Source organism: Brassica napus, unplaced genomic scaffold, assembly GCF_020379485.1.
Source record: "Brassica napus cultivar Da-Ae unplaced genomic scaffold, Da-Ae ScsIHWf_2365;HRSCAF=3056, whole genome shotgun sequence".
NCBI lineage: Eukaryota > Viridiplantae > Streptophyta > Magnoliopsida > Brassicales > Brassicaceae > Brassica > Brassica napus.
In genome coordinates, this window is record NW_026015724.1 from 1,754 (window position 1) to 19,470 (window position 17,717).

Sequence of the window (17,717 nt, forward strand, 5' to 3'; positions counted from 1 at the left end):
TCTGGAGGTAAGTTGTAGTTAACTAGCAGAACCCCAAACTGTACATCGAGTTCTTCATGTTGAATGGATTGAATCCATCTGTTGAAAGTCCCAGCCTCAGGTTCCTTGTTTCATCTGCAAACGTAGGGTATTTGGCATTCATATGATCCCATGTCACAGAATCAACAGGATGACGCAGCTTTCCATCACTGCTTTTGTTGGTAAAGTGCCACCTCAATCTTGCCATTTCTGGTCTTCAGACTGGAACATTCTCTCAGTCTTGGTATTACAGGGAAGTAACGGAGAACTTTCTGTGGGACGCCTTTCTTCGTCTCACCCGTTGTGGACATATTCTTCCACCTTGAAGCCTTGCATTTAGGACACTTATCGAGTTTCTTGAACCTCTTTCTGAATAGGCAGCAGTCGTTGCCACAAGCATGGATCTTCTCGTAGCCCATGTCAAATGATTTCAAGAACTTCTTCACGTCATAGAGTGATGTGTGCAAGACATTTTCTTCAGGTAACATGTCTGGCAAGGTCTCTACAAATCATTGAAGCTCTTGTCAGACCATCCATTCTGAGTCTTCAATCTGAACAACGAAACAATTGCAGATAACTTGCTATGCTTGAACAGCTCGGATACAATGGTGTTTCAGCGTCAGCTAGCTTTGCCAAGAACTCATCTTCTTTCTTGTCCTCTCCTCTGCGCCATATCAGATAGATTCCCCATACCAGCTAACTCTTCATCAAACACTCAGCAGCTCTGAACAACCCATAGATCTCATCGTTCCACTCACTTCCTTTGCTTTCATCAGCAACCTCTGCGTTCACTCTCCATGTAGATACCAATCAGCCCGCATCTTATAACCCTCCTCCATACCCCTAGTAACAAGATGATCAAGTACCACACTTGCTGAATGTCGAACTATGTTACGGCAGTCAATACAACGGACATACAATAACATCAACCCCTCCCATTGCTGAAGCCACATCCCGGACAAACTTTGAAGCCCCTCTCTCATATCCAGGATCAACTCTGGCCATTAACAATCAAAAGAAAAACAAATTAAACAGGTTAAGTCAGTAATCACCAAATGAAACATGAGATACACGCTTAAGCTCATTACCTGTTTAGATGTACCCAACTTTGTCCATAATGCTGTGTTCGAACCTAAGTTGAAACCTTTTGTAACAAAACGAACTTATAACATAACACATAAGAGTCAGAGGATGTAATGATATAGCAAAATATTCAGAGCATGAAACGATACCAACCAAACAAAAATAACTGGAATAAAACAGGAAATTAAAGCAACCAACATATCAAAGCAACCAAGAAATTAAAGCAAAAAAAATAAACTTCGATTTCAGCTTAACACTGACAGAGATATCGAAATTGTGACTTCCTATACCTAAGAGATGTAGAACAGGAGTTGAATCGGAGCTGGGAGAAGCGGCGATAAAGGAGAGTGATGGAGAATCGAGGGGGAGATGGAGAATCGAGGAGGAGATGGAGAATCAGAGATGGAGAATCGAGGCGGAGATGGAGAACCGGAGATGGAGAATCGAGACAGAGATGGAAATAGAGAGAGAACGATAGAGAAGGAGATGGAGAATCCAGATTGATTTCTCTTAGAGTTTTGTCGAGAAAGGGGGAAAATGAGAGAGAAGAGAGGGAACCCCGATTAGAGAGAGGGAAAACAGAAAATATTAGCTAATTTTTACTAAGTGTTTCGTGGAAAGCTAATTTTAGCTTCCCGCTAAGCAAAACTCTATCATAGCATTTATATAATGCTAACCTATACTAGAAAAAAATTCACTCATCAACGACAGCAGTTCAGTGAAACGTGTTATAACAATGTGCTATGAATAGCAACTTTTTTTGTAGTGATTGTTGAGTTATGTGATTACCATTAAGTAATTCTTGAGATTAACAATACATACAATGAATCAGAAGCTATAACAACAGAGTATACAAACCTTTCCTCATCACAGAAAAGTATACTATTCGACTTGACCATTTTATAAATATGATTATAAGATATCAAAGTGTTAAAGAGAGATACCTGCAAGTTATGTGATTGCGTCCTTGAGTAAGCTCGATCATGTGTTGGCACTTGCCCACATTGGCGCCACATTTTTTTTTGCCAGAGATTTTAGCTTCACATCATCAGCTGGAGGATTAGGATGCAGTTTCTTGTACTCGGTGCATGACAGCTTTCCATGCCACGGGACTTTACAGTCCACACAGAGAGGCCACGACATTCCACACATCTCCTGACTCCAGATGCAGGGTAAGCAGACTGTAAGCTCTTGGCCGATTCAGATATCTTGGTTTTGGACATCAAGCAGAACACCTCACGTAAGGACAGTACACTCTCTCTGTGACAGGTATCGCGTTCTCCTTAATTCTCTGCTTCCACATTCACCCAATTTTGGAGTCAAAAGCTTGCCACATGCATCGAAAATAGTTGGAGTCAAAAGCTTCCACACTCTCTCTGTGACAGTACACTCTCTCTGTGACAGGTATCGCGTTCTCCTTAATTCTCAACGATTCAAAATAATGAGGGTTTTAATCAAACATTTGCTTCTCGGTGATTTAAAAGTTATATGTGACAATTTTGTCATTGACATTTGTATGCAAAACAAGCTTTACCTTCAACCCAAGGTTTCTACAAATTTCTCACTGCTGAATCTCCCAACTCAAACGCAACAAGTCATAAAACATATGATCCACCAATAAATTTACAGCCGAAAGATCATAAAGCGAAAGATAACAACTTTGGTTCCAATTACACCTCGATAGTTACACCTCAATAGTAATCCTCGCTTTCATAGCCGTCCGAGTCATATACTATATCTTCTTCTTCTTCTTCTTCTTCCTCTTCTTCTTCTTCTTCTTCTTCTTCTTCTTCTTCTTCTTCGTCTTCGTCTTCGTCTTCGTCTTCTTCTTCTTCCACTTCCTCTTCCACTTCCACTTCCACTTCCTCTTCCTCTTCCTCTTCCTCTTCCTCTTCGTCTTCGTCTTCTTCTCTTCCTCTTCCTCTTCCACTTCCACTTCCACTTCAAAATCTTCATCAGCGTCATAATCCTCATATTCAAAATCTTCATCAGCTTCATAATCCTCATATTCATCCTCATCATAATCATCAAAGTAATTGTTAGGCACACATACACACACGCGCTGGAGCTGGATCTTGACGCATGATGTATGCTTCGTCCCATGTCGGGCATTGCTTAGCACAAGTGCCTGTTTTTTTGTTCCATCCTCCTCCACAGTTGTAGCAAAACTCATGCCCACATCTAACGAGAATACCAAAAGGGAAATACGCCACCAATATGGTTAAACAAGGAAAGATTGATTAATTGCTTAGGTTTCTTAGGTTGATCAAAGTGTTAAGAGATACCTGCAAGTTATGTGATTGCATCCTTGACTAAGTTCAATCATGTGTTGGCACTTACCACATTGGCGCCACATTTTATTATTCGCCAGAGATTTTAGCTTCACATCATCAGCTGGAGGATTAGGATGCAGTTTCTTGTACTCGGTGCATGACAGCTTTCCATGCCACGGGACTTTACAGTCCACACAGAAGAGGCCACGACATTCGACACATCTCCTGACTCCGGATGCAGGGTAAGCAGACTGTAAGCTCTTGGCCGATTCAGATATCTTGGTTTTGGACATCAAAGCCGAACACCTCAGGTAAGGACAGTAAACTCTCTCAGTGACAGGTATTGCGTTCTCTTTGATTCTTTGCTTCCACATTTCACCCAATTTCGGAGTCAAAAGCTTGCCACCGCATCGATAACCATCTCAGAATTGCATTTATCATGAGGACAATTCGGAATCATTCCGTGAAGCAGCTTCACCTCTACATGTTGCTTCACACACTGAAAGCAAAGCGGTGAGTGCATTTACCGATAGAAAACATGCGCTCAGGATCGATATCGTTGAAACAGATAAGACACTCTTCTTTCCTAGCAGCTAATTTAGCTTGGCGGGGGTTTTCATGAGGGTTTGCTTGCGAAACAATTGATTCCCTAGCGAGTTTATAGGCATATTTGACTTGGTTTCCAGCCACCAGAACAGCTTGAGTAAACGAGAATTGTTGCCTGATCCGTTGCAAGTCATCCATTAGCATGGCAATCTTCTTTTGCTTAGGCGTCCAGCTTCCCCTGACCTGCATTCAAATAAAATAAACAGAAAATGAAAATCTAGGTAAAGAAAGCATAAAACATTGAAATTCTGAACCATTGCACAAAAACACAAGCAAATGACCTTAGAATTAACAGTCTACTCTCTAATAAGCTTGTGAAGGTAGCGCAACAAACTTCTTTACATTTCAAAGCAAAGAGAGACAACAATGGCTTACAAAATGGTCAGAAAATAGAATGATAGAATAGACATTGCCACTCTTCAATCAGATTTTAAATCGTAAGTTGTAACTAGCACATTAGCTACCATCTACTGATACCGGAACAGAGGAAACTTGAACTAATCAGCTCACCACTATTTCTACATGATGCATCCAGTAAACAGAAGGAAAACGAACAGACCATTCAACAACAGCAAGAGCAAGTAAGAGTGAAGCGTGACAATGAAGAAAAGGGAAAAGTTGGAAACTTTACGAATTGAAAAATGGGAAAAGAATCGCAGAAGATAGAAACGTGTTTGATCCCCAGCTTCCATGCTTCGGTCAAACCTCGTGTCAACGCCTGAATCTCCGCTCCCTGGCGATTCGCGCCACGGCCAACAAGCTGTCCCTTGGACTCAAACAACAGAGTATCCCTCTGGTCGCAGATCGCAACCCCAAACCCAGCCGCCACGTCACTCACCTTCCCCTTCCCCTTCCCCTTCCCCTTCCCAGTCCCAGTCTCTTCGCTCACCAAACCCTTGAAGTAAAGTCTATACATTAAGTCTCCCCTGAAACTCCCCTTTACGCCACTAACCTTCGAGCTCCCCTCGCCGACGGCGACTGATTGCGCCGGGCCACAGTAACTCCCGAGAAGGTCTCCCAGAAGCATTCTGGAAGTTACCTACTTTAATGCTGTTAGGGTTTCGATCGTCTCTCCGTTCGCTAGCGACTGTCTCGGGGTTTTCCTTTTCCCCTCGAGCTACCTTCGCCGCCGCCGGTGTTTCCGCGACGCACGGTCTCGGAGTTACCCCTCGGCGTGGAAGCGTTCTCCTCCACGACAGCGAATCCGCACCTAGCGACGACGGGAGGCGACGGTGGGTGCTGTGGAGCACGAGATCGGGTAGCGAGAGAAGCTGCGAGCGCCTCCTCCATCTGCAAACGGAAAGCGTAGTCGGAATCGGAATCGAGAGGACCCAAGAACTCCATAACTTGGCAGCAGCGATGATTCAAGAACACTGTGCGTCCCCTTTTTTGTTTTTCTTCGTATGGGTGGGTGACGAGTGATTTTTAGCCTTCCCCTTCGCTTTACGTACATTTTTTTTTTAATATAGAGAGGAGACCCTCAAACCGCACGTGCGGAAAGTCTACGCACGTGTAGTTCATCCCACTTGAAATATGGGTAAAAACGTCATTTATTATTGTGATCGAACCTTCGTCAAAAGAATGGTTATTAACTTCATATATCTCATACCCCTTTAAATGAATTCCTACTGCCCTCTCTCTATTCTTCCTATCATTTCATTTTATCCTTGCACTTCCCAAACTAGCCTTTCATTTATTCTCTAATTAAATAAACCAACCATAATTCAATAACTTACATGGCCCACAAAACAACCTTAACCAATCAGATTTTTCATGACCCATATGTCTCCTTCTTCATCGTACAAGCTTCTTCCTCTCATCCTCCATTAGCATTTTTTGAAGCTCAAAAAATAGGCAATTCAAGTTCGTTTTCGATGATTTTTTTTTTGTGATATTACATTTAAAAATCGTGTATATGATGGGTACGTTAAGAAAGTAAGATTTGATGAAATTTGAGAGATTAAAAACGATTTCAAAAACTATGTTTAGGGCTATCGGGTATTTTTAACGTCCGTTTTGGATGAATTTTTTGCTGAAATGGTTATTAAACAGTGTATATCTCGGCTAGTGTAAAAAAGAAGATCCAATGAAAATATGAGAGATTTAAAAAGATTTTGAAAACTGTGTTTATAGATTTTGGGTATTTTTTGTGTGTTTTCGATGATTTTCTGTGTGTAATTTCATTTAAAATGAATTATACATCATGGTTGATGTAAAATACTAACAATATGGTCCTAAAAGCGAATTAGTTAGTACAAGGATAAGTTCTGGGTATTACTGGTATAACTAGTTTTACTAAAGAAAAAAGGTTTACTGGAAATACTAAGATTACTATATTGATATTTCTTACTGTGATTTCTAGTATTACTATGTATAGTACTGAATTAAATTAGTATTAGTAAGAGAAGATTGTACGGTGTGATAATTAATTCTAAACATCTTAATAATGAGAATTCTAATGATATTCTATTTTATTTCAGGAAAATACAAAATTTGAATTGCACAATCATTTGTTTTGATTATGGGGGATATTATATGAAAGATGAGGCTGAAATAAAATGGATCTCGGGAGGTGGTGAAGGAGAAGATGAAATCCACACGATTGTGTTGAGGAAATCAATGGAGGATATCACTTAATATGCTTTGGTTGAGCGTATTTGCAGAAAGATAAGGGTAGATGAATCTAAGGTGCAAGTGAAGATTAGTTACTTTCCAATGGTATTATATTCGTACAAGCCATCATACATCTGGAATGATGAAGACGTTTTTTGGTTATCTACTGCAAGTAAATCATGAGAAGTGTAGAAGTGTTCTACATGTGGAGTTCATCAATGAAGAAGTGCAACTTTCAGAAGAGGATGAGGATGGTACTGAGAATGATGAAACTGATGTCTATGTCGGTCTATCTGATAGAGAGGCTATAGAGGCTGGTGATGAAGATGGTAATGGTGGTGTGCTCACTTTTCACGAAGACATTGAGATGCATGATGGTGTCAATCAGAGACGGGATGATGGTATGGATTTGGTTATAGGTCAAGAATTTATAACCAAGGAGGCAGCAAAAGTTCTTATTCAAGTAGCGTCGTATCAGAAATCTTTTGAATTTGATATAATTAAGTCGGATACTAAGAGATTTGTGGTTAAATGTCGAGGAGCCAAAGATGGGTGCAATTGGTTTGTGCGAGTTGCAATGTTAAAGACGTCAAATATTTGGATGGTTAGAAGTTTCATCAAGCAGCATACATGTTCTGTCGTTACAAGAACACTGCCTGATAGAGAGGTTGGTGATGAAGATGGTACTGAGAATGATGCAACTGGTAATGAAGGTACTGGTGGTGTGCTCACTTTTCACGGAGAGATTGAGATGGGTGAGAATGTCACGGAAAGAGATGAGCATGTGTTTAAAGATACAGAAGTAAGACCAGCAGTTGTCTATCAGCCACAGGATGATGGTACAGGTTTGGTTTTAGGTCAAGAATTTAGAACCAAGGAGAAAGCAAAAGTCCATATTCAGACGGCTTCACATAAGAAATGTTTTGAGTTTGATATAACTAAGTCGGATTAAACAGCTTCCATCTTGAGTACAGTGTGCATGGTACTGACGGCAAGGTTTATACTGTCGATATGGCTAGGAATACTTGCAGTTGTGAACAATTTGATAAAGACAAATACCCTTATGTGCATGGAGTGGTTGCTGCCACATTCATGTCTAAGGCAGCGGGAAGGGAACTCCATCTATCAGAGTATTGTTCAAAATACTATTTGGTGGAGCAATGGGTTTTGGCTTATCACAGGACCATATATCATGTTCCTCATATGTCTGATTGGGTTATACCAGAAGATGTTAAAGCAAAGAAAATACTTCCTCCAGATTTGATAAGAAGAAAGGAAAACCACAACAAACAAGATTTCCATCAGTAGGAGAATCCCGTGGAAGAGGACAAAGAGGCAGATGAGGAGCTAGAGGAGCCAGAGGAAGAGGCAGAGGAGAAGGTATGGCATCGTATTTGAATGTGGGAGTGGTTCAGGTACTACCTAGGTTTTACTGGAGATTACTGGGCTTATTATGTGAAATTTGGATTATTGGGTTTTACTGGTATTATTATGTGCAATTTGGATTACTGGGTTTTATTGGTATTATTATGTGCAATTTGGATTACTGGGTTTTACTGGTATTCTTATGTGCAATTTGAAACCAATGTATCACTACGTTATGTGTAATTTAGACTATCTTTATATGATTATTTTCAATTCGTAGGCTACGTATATAATAAATATATAGATTAGGCTATTTTTGTTAATTATTTTCAATAGTTTAAGAAAATCTTAACGGTTTCCCAAAAACTTCCTTGACTTTCATTGTTAGTATGTGAATGGTTAACAATATAGTAAGTAGAATTTACAAAATACATATTTCTCGTAAATTGCTTATGTAAATGTCTTCTTTGACGATAATAATAGGGTAAAATCATTGGTTCTACTACCAAACATTCTTTTTTGAGATGGATTTACTACAAAAACGTAAAATGCCAAAGTATTACTATGTGTATGGTGGTATTACTATTACCTTGAAGATTACCATAGGTATTACTAAGTGTTAAAAATAATATTAAAATATTTATGACGGCTGCATGTTTTAAATGTGAAATGCATTTTTCAATTCGTTTTTTAATAATATATATATATATATATATATATATATATTTTAGTGTTTTACATGTGTTTACTAATTTTTTGTATATCTTTTATAGTGTTTTTTTGGCGTAATAAACCCAGTAAATCTAGTTATCCATCTTACTCATTTTTGGGCATGGTAACACCTGTAAACTTAGTTTTCCAAACCTGTTGCAACACACCAAGATTTAAACATTCAAAAGCATTCTACTACCAAGTTTTAAACATCCAAAATACTTAACATTCTACTACCAAGTTTTAAACATAGATTCCTAATAAATACATAAGCATAAGGCTTTGTTTTACGTTCTTCCCCTCCGTGAAAGGAGTCTGCACCCACACTGTGATTTCCTCCTTTGGCCTGCCACTCTTCTTAGGTACAGCAACAGCGGCATTCTCCTTGCACCTATGCATGATCCAAGGACTCGGTGCTTCCTTGTAAAACCATGATCAACCTTTGCTTTTCTTCCTCAGTATATTCCTCAACAATTTCCCCAGCCTGTTCCTCGACAACTTCCCAGCCTGTTCTTCAACAACTTTCACAGTCTCTTCCTCTTTTTTCTCTTCTTCTGCAATTTTCTTCCTGCTTTTTCCCTCTGTTTCCCCAGCCTGTTCCTCGACAACTTCCTCAACCTGTTCTTCAACAACTTTCACAGCCTCTTCCTCTTTTTTCTCTTCTTCTGCAACTTTCTTCCTGCTTTTTCCTCTGTTCCACACCTCTTCCGCAACAACTTCAACACCTTTTCCAGGTTCTCCCTCCATAGTCCTTGTCACTAGTCTCCTCGCAGCCATTGCCTTAGTCCTACCACGTGGTGGTGGGAGTTCCCTCTGTCTGATTCCCACGTGGTGGTGTCGGAGTTCCTTTTTCTATCTCTGCCTCCCGAGCCTCAGATTCCACCTCATCAGTCTCACTTTTCTCCTTATCTTGCTCCCTGGTTTCAGACTCTTTCCCTTCAACTTCTTCTTCTTGATCCTCTTTCCCTTCAACCTCTGCTTGATCATCTTTGCCTTCAGCCTCAGATTCCACCACTTTTTCTTCAACTTTCTCATCATCCTCACTGTTCTCTTTCTCTTCGTCACTGGTTTCAGCCTCTTCTCTTCACCTTCTTCTTCATCTTGTTTCCCTCCAACCTCTTCTTCTTCCTTCCGCTTCAATTTCTTTCCACAGTTTATCAGCTTGTACTCTACATATCTCCTTCAATTGCTTCAACTCATCATCTCACTCTCACTCTCACTCTCACTGTCTTCCTTGTCTTGCTCATCAGCCTCACTATTTTCCTTTTCTTCTCATCCTCTTGCTGAGCATTGTCATCAGCCTCTTTTCTTTCCCCTTCTTCATCATTTTTTCTCTCAGCCTCTTGCTCAGTATTCTCGATGTTATCGTTCTCTTTCCCAGCCTCTTGCTCAGCATTAGCTTTGTCCTTCTCAGAATTAGCTTTCTCCTTCTCTTCATATGTACCATAGTCCCACTGTCAAAAATCCATGTCTTCACCATGACTCGGCTCCACCTTACTCTCAATAGAAGTTAGCTTGTCTTCCATTTTCTTAGCCCTTTTTTCAAAAATCCGCTGGTTCTTTTCAATATGACTCATCCTTGAGCCTAGAGCCTCTAGCTTTGTCTCCACCGTTACGTGAAGTCCAACAAATCCTTCTCCCATGAACTCCAAAATCCTCTCTTCCAGACCTTGCAACCTCGAATCTAAACCAGAATTAGAGGATGATCCTTCTGCAAACGTCACCTTTTCTTTGTCTTTATTTTTTGGCAACACTCTCGTGCAGCTTGATCTAACTCATATAGCTCTTTCCACCAAAATATTCTTCTGCTTCACATTTAACCAGTAGTTCCAAGTATCACTTGGCCTGCCCTGACGGTCATACTCTCGCTCCTCATCAATGATACGAGCCAGCATAATTTGCTCACCAATAGTTGGAACTAACACACTGTTAATAACCTGAAAATAAAACAATAAGTTAGATCAGTTAAATTTTATGTTCATCTAGCTTCTACTATAACTATATACATGTACCTTTGTGTCTCCAACTGCAGCATATATGTCTTCCAAGGATAACCCTAAGACTGGACTTTGTAAACCGGCTCTTGCACATCCTTGGACAGTCTTCACTACAGTCGTCTGAATAGATTCTAAACGTTTTCCCCAAATCCGGAATACACTCAAAAGCCAAAACCTAGTACATCCATTGTCATAGTGTTAGATTCAATTATATAACAACTAAAAATTTACAAAACTATATGATTTACCTCTAAAGGGATTATGAATCCAGAAAGGCGCATGCCTCTTTCACTTCACCCTTCAGATTGTTCATCACGTGCTTAATCTCCTTTATTGCATCCTCAAATGTTAGACGACCCCAGGGAAATGATCTGCAAGCATCTAAATCGTCAATCATCCTTAATATGAAGAGGTCTAAATGTCCAGAATCCTTCGGCTTTCCTCTGATAACCCGACCAAGAAAAATAAGACAGTCATCTTCAATCTATCTGGACACGGTGGCATAGATAACATCTTCTGCTGCACATTGCTGATGGTGATCTTCTTTTTGTCATGGAAGTAATAATCCACAAACTTATAACCCCCAACTTCTCGTACTTTGGTGGATAATCACCGCAGTCTAAGCCAGAGATGAGGGCATGCTCCCTCATAGAATAGCGGATGGGTACACCATTAACCGCAAATCATGCAACATCATCTTCTGGAGTACAAATGGTGCGCAAGAGTAACATCCACATCCCCTGGAGCTTCAGGTTATCTTCGTCTGGCATGTGGAAGAATGTTGAAACTGAGGATGGCTTGTGAACGATTCAGCCTCAGGCTTACCCTTGATGAGCTTTACTGTCTTGGTTACAAAGCACTTAGTTTGTATCTTGGAACTCTTGGGGAACTCACTGCTTTTGAAGTAGAACTCAAGGGGTTGCATTGGTTGCATTTCCTGCAATCAAAAACATATATACATGTTAGTAATGCTAGAAATACAAGAAGTACTAGTAGTACTACTAATTACTACTCAGCATTTCTCACTAAAATAACAATGAATAGAAAATATATACCTCTCTTTCGGACCCCTCCCTTCGGACTCATCTGAGGCTGAGAGCGATTCTACACTTTGTGCTCTCACTGGCTCTCTCACTGGCCTACTCTTCTTACTCTTCTTACTGCTCTTGTGAACTCTCGCTCCGGCCTTTTTGCAATTGAGTCCGGTTTTTGGATTCTAAGATTGGCGACGCCTTTCATTGGGGACTCCTTTTTGATTTCCTTTTATAACTTCCCTGTACAAGACATACAACACTCAATGAAACAGACATTACAACACTCAATGAAACTAATTCAAACCGCAAAACAACAACACAACATCAACTAAGTTTCCCCAATACAATTTTATTAACAAAAATTAAATACAATTTATCACTCAAATCGGAACACACAAAAAAAAACGTATCAGTCTACATACAGATTCGATGTAAACATAAGAACACATTCAAAGTTTTCCCCAAATTTGTTTTCAAATCTACATACAAATTCGACCAATAACAACCAAATAAAGGGAAACTAATCACTTACCACAAGGAACGAAGATGGAGCTTCGATTTCGACAAAGAAGGAAGAAGAAACGAAGCGGTCTCGACTTTAGGGTTTCAGACAAGAGAGACAAAGAGATAGTTGAGACACAAACGAACAAGGAAGAACGAAGATGGATTTTCGAATTAGATGGAGAATAAACAAGGAAGAACGAAGATGGATACTCTAGGGTTTCAATCTCCGATTTCGCAATAGAGAGTGTCGCAAGGGGAAGGTTGGGGAGAGACAAGACCCGATGATTGAAAATTTTGGAAAGAGAATGTTGAGTAATTCAAAACGACATCGTTTTGGTTTAGATGGGTCGGGTTTTAGGGTTTGTATTGTATGGGTCGGATCTTTTTGGTTGAATCTTGTAAATAACTAAATTATTTTAGGGCAATCCTGTCTTTAGCCACATTTTCTATTTTAAAAAAAATGAAAAAAATTATATTATAATAAAAGGATAAATGGAGATTTTTTTGGAGGGTAGAGGTCATATGGAGTTATGCTCCCAAAAGAATCTACTGTTCTCTTTTTATTTTTGAAAATCAAATAAATTAACTCAGTCAATTCTCTCCCCGCTTCGACGAGATCGCGGAGGATTAACAAAGAATCAGTAACGATAATCAAGGTAATTAGTAACCTTTGATTTCGCTAAATTACTCGGTTGTTACACCTCAAATCAATCATATTGTGAATGAATCTCCATTGAAGTTAGAGTTTATTTTGGTGCATTTAAATAATTGAACTTCTATAAGGTTTGGTATTTGAATTGTGAGCTATTTGAATGTTTTCTATGTATCTTCTAAGGAATATTGGTGCACGGAAACTGTTCGTTAAAATGCCTGAAATAAGTTTTTTGCGCTAAACTCAAAGCTTAAGCATGTATAGGGGCACGTTAAGATGCAATTTGCGTGTTGAAGTATGTATGTCTCTCTCTGCTGGTAATAGATAGCTTTGTCTCCAACTTGGATTCTTCCAAGTATGTCAATTGTTGATTTACCATTGGTCACTAACAATGTTCGTCTGAGTTCCTATACTGTAATACTTGTTGCTGCTGATAAACTAAGCAGAAGCATATGCTTTATATTTTGCTCAACCTGTTTTTGGCTTTTATATTCTTATGTTCAAAAGTTTGATTTTAATGCTATATATGCAGCTTCATTCCATGGCACCCAGATGGAAATGGAAAGGTGCTGAAGCCAAAGCTCTTGCGGAACCAATTTCAAACTCAGTCTCAGAGCTCCAACTCTCTCTAGCCAAAACAGAGACATCCGGTTCCCTTTCGAGTTGCAACGTGCTTCTAGCGGTTGAGCCTGAGCAAGCTGAGCTACTCGACCGCTGTTGTTTTGGCAGACTCGTCCTATCCGCTGAGAAAGACAAGAATGTATTCAGTTATCCTTTGAAGAAGCTTTCTATTTGCTTTACAATCTCAAATGCATCAAAATCTACCTCCAAGGCCGTTGCTGGAGAACGAAGTCGACACTTGGATGTACATGAAATCACAAAGACCAAACTTCCCGATATTTTCAAACCTTATTCACATTTACGGTCCAAGAACTGGGTTTTGAGATCCGGGTGCAATACGGTGTGCATTTCGTGGCATACCGTCACCAATCCATCTCTTGTCCACTCTGAATACTCTGTTTTGGTTCAGTCTGGTGATAGTAATCGGTTAAGAGTGTGGTCAGATGTCCATTGTGCTGTTCGTTTAAGCGGCAGTGTTGCCAAGACGTTATTGACTGTCCATGTGAGTGGTAACTCTAAAAAGAGGATTTGAATCTACCTTTGTGTTTGGAGAACTACAGAGTGGAAGAGCAAACTATTTGTAGATGGAGCCCAGAACTCAATCGTGAAGATGAAACCACAAATCCAAAACCAAATGCTACCACTGTGAGTGATTTGAAATCTCTTTGATGAACCTGTCCTGGTTAACTGAGTACTGGTTTTGATTTTCCACATCAATCTCTTAAACAATTGTTTTCAATTATATTGATATTGAGATACACAACATTTTACTTTCTTCGGGGAATCTCAAATCTCATACCATCTTTTATAATATTATATTTCTCATGAGCAGTAACATTTGAATAGAATAGTCTTCGAGTGACATGTTAAACACCAAGTTTTTGATGGTGTTCCAGAGCTATGGATAAGCAGGTTCATTTGAATAGAATAGTCTCAAGCAAAAAAAGAAGCAGTACATTTGTTATAATCAGATGTTTCGACACAGACACAATCCAACGAATCTCTATGCAAACATAAGACATTAGTAAGAAGTGCGAGAAAGATTTTGTTTTCTTCCTTAAGATGTTCATTTGCTGGTATGAATATGAATTCAGACGTAAAGAAATATTTTTATACGCTTATCCTTTCTTTTAATAACTACCGTCATGTTTTTCTTTGCCATTCGATTGTAACCTATGTCTCCATCTTTCAGTATTGAATATTCATGAGCTCTCTATACAATTGTTGGTGGGTCAGGCTATACATTGAAGAAGCAAAGAAGAGGATGGTAAATATCTTTTCGATAAACCCAAAATATATTCATCCTGTGAATTGGAGGGAGAATATTACAGTATGCAGACCCAAATCTTGATTTTGACTTTCTATAGATTCTTTACATTTATGGCTGATTCTTTTCCCCTTTTTGTTGTTTCCTTATGGGAGTTATATTCAACACTGAATCTTAAAGGTTGCATTCTTGTGGTCCTCAAATACATTGCCTCTGTTTAATCAAATTCAATCACAACTTTTCTCTAGTCTCTCTCTTTTTTTTTTAACGAAAATCCATTCTAGCCAACAAATTATGACCTTTAATTATCTGTTACTATCAGTAATTCTCTTGCACATGTGCTTGAGTGTGAATGTCCTCGTGATTTTCATCTTGTCGATCTTTTTGTTTTTTGATTTTGTATGTGTTTTGGGGCAGAAATGGATCTCCAGATGTTCCCAAGAAGCTGTCTCCTCGTGCTGCTCGGCCACTAAAGTTAGCAGCGCTAGAGACAGACTCTTCTTCATCTGCTATCTCAGCTAATAATAGAATACCAAAGGACACAAGTCCAAAAGTTTCAGACCGTAAACCTTCACCAAGTCCTTTCTCCGAGGTATGAGCCTCTCTTGTACTAAGCTTATTTCAGATTCAATTTTTTATTGTTTTTTATTCTTTGTTGGATGTTGGTGCATTTAGATTTCAATAAACTATCTTTTATTTGCATGATCCTAGATAAGCCGTTCCATCATAACATGTTACTGACTTGACTTTAATGAGGAAAATGTAGCATACATTAGATTTCGTGTCTATGGGATATAAAATTAGGTAGAACATTTAATTTAGAGTAGTTGAGAGATAAAAAGTAACTAACTTCCACTCTATTGTCTGTTTATTTTATCTCCTTGGGATTGCCGTAACACTGTCATGCTTGTTTGCTAACAGAAGAAGAGGCCGAGCAGAATAACGGAGCTTGAGTCGCTAGTCTCACAGCTTCAAGGGGAGCTGAAGAAGGCGAAACATCAAGTCAGTGTGTCTGAGACATCAAAGAAGCAAGCAAGCAAGAAGCAGAAGAGTCCAAGAAACAGCTACAAGAAGTTTCCTCTAAGCTCCAGGAGACTAAGAATCAGGTCTTGGAGGAAGAAACAGATAAAACCGGTGCTTTTAATCATCGAAGTGTATCTCAGGGATGGGATTTGGAGTTTGGTGCTACTAGTACTAATGAGGGGACGACTGGCTGTTGTTGTTCAAGAGATCCGACAACTCAAGTTCAGATTGAGATGGTGGCTTCTTCTGAAGCTGATCATGTGAAACAAGCTGAGTGCGTAACTCTGAGATTCAGCTTTTGAGAGGAAACTTAATGGACACACGCTTTTCCTCGTCGAGAATTTTAGTAACCAACTTAAGGACTGTGAGGTAACAGACGCTGAAACGAAGGCTTTAGCCACCGAAACTCTAAGGCAAATGGAGAATGCTAAAAAGGCAGTAGAAGAACTGAAGTCAGATGGCACAAAAGCAGTTGATAGTTATAAGAAAATGGCGGTGGAGCTTGAACAGTCAAAATCTAGGATGGTATGGCTTGGAGGTCTTGTGACCAAACTTCTGGCTAACCCGGGGGTTTTGGAAAACCACGAACTCTGCTTAAAGAGTATGCAAGTTTAGAACTTGGGGAATCAAATGAGATGAAGGATGAAATATCTTCCTTGAGATGTGAGGTAGAGCGACTGAGAGCGGCTCTAGAAGCCTCTGGTAAAAATGACCAAGAGGGGAATGTAAAGGCTTCATCTCGGTTAAGGATACAAGCTGAACTCCGGTTTGAATTAAGGACAGCTAAATCCAAGATAGACAAGCTAGAGGCGAGGTTGGTGGGTAAGGAAACAGAATTAAAGTTTATTTCAGAGGAGACGATAACCTATGCCTATTACTAAGAAGAACCAGAAAGAGACAGATGCTGAAGCTGAGCTGAAACAACAAAGGGAGGTAATCAAGAAGTTAAAGGCGGATTTGATGGATAAGAAACACAACTCCAGATCGTTTCAGATCAGAACGAGACACTGAAGTCAGATATCCACAAGAGGGAGACAGATATACAAGACGTGCTCATGAAGCTAGGGTTTGCAATGAGAGAGGCTGAGAAGAATAGCCAGAGAGCGGTTAGAGTCACTGAGCAACTAGATGCAACTCAAGCGTCAAACTCAGCAATGGAACAGAGTTAGACAGCTAAAGGCGAGGTTGGTGGCTAAGGAAACAGAGTTACAGTTTATTTCAGATGAGACCGATAACGTATACCTATTACTGAAGAACCAGAAAGAGACAGATGCTGAAGCTGAAGCTGAGCTGAAACAACAAAGGGAGGTATCGAGAAGTTAAAGGCGGATTTGATGGATAAAGAGACACAACTACAGATCGTTTCAGACAAGAACGAGACACTGAAGTCAGAAATGGGAACAGAACTCAGGGAGCTCCAAGTTCAATCAAACCAATTGAGAGAAGCTGCGGAAAAGGCTAACGCCATGCTCTCTGCTGGAAACAACAATAATCAAAGAAACCCTTCTTACTCTGAGGATATCGATGATGAAGTGCAAAGAAGAAAACAGGGAATAAGCTTAAGAAGATTGGTGTTTGGTGGAAGAAGTCGCAGAAATGGGTGGAGACTACAGAATAATAATAATAAGGTAATCTATTCTAAAGTTCATATATATATTATTAGATAATGATGGTTTCTCTTTGAAATCTCTAAAGGAACTGACTTTCTCTTTGCTCATCTTGGTTTCTGCTTCTCAGGTACCGTTGATTTGGAGTTTGGATTGTAAGAGCTACTCCTCTGACTCTGTTATTGATGTGAATTATTAGTTTTGACTATGTTCTGAAGGAAAAAAAAAACACATTTTGGAAACATCTGAGTTGTGGTAATTTTATGTCAAGTAGTAGTCAGGAGCAAAACTGTTGATTCTTTTATTGTGAAACTAGTTGTTCCCTTTAAATATGACTGAGCCT

At 39.5% G+C, this 17,717-nt stretch overlaps 1 non-coding gene and 2 pseudogenes across 1 annotated transcript; 2 read left to right on the forward strand and 1 right to left on the reverse strand.

Moving 5' to 3' along the window:
* Window positions 1–2,772: 2,772 nt before the first annotated feature.
* Window positions 2,773–5,379, reverse strand: LOC106359120. The gene is made up of 3 exons (XR_007333909.1): window positions 4,612–5,379; window positions 3,387–4,163; window positions 2,773–3,282 (listed from the first exon to the last, which is right to left on the reverse strand). It is a non-coding gene; the product is annotated as an E3 ubiquitin-protein ligase RSL1 (transcript).
* Window positions 5,380–12,801: 7,422 nt separating this feature from the next.
* Window positions 12,802–14,866, forward strand: LOC125575583 (annotated as a pseudogene).
* A 230-nt stretch (window positions 14,867–15,096) lies between these two features.
* On the forward strand, window positions 15,097–17,385 carry LOC125600716 (annotated as a pseudogene).
* Window positions 17,386–17,717: the final 332 nt, after the last annotated feature.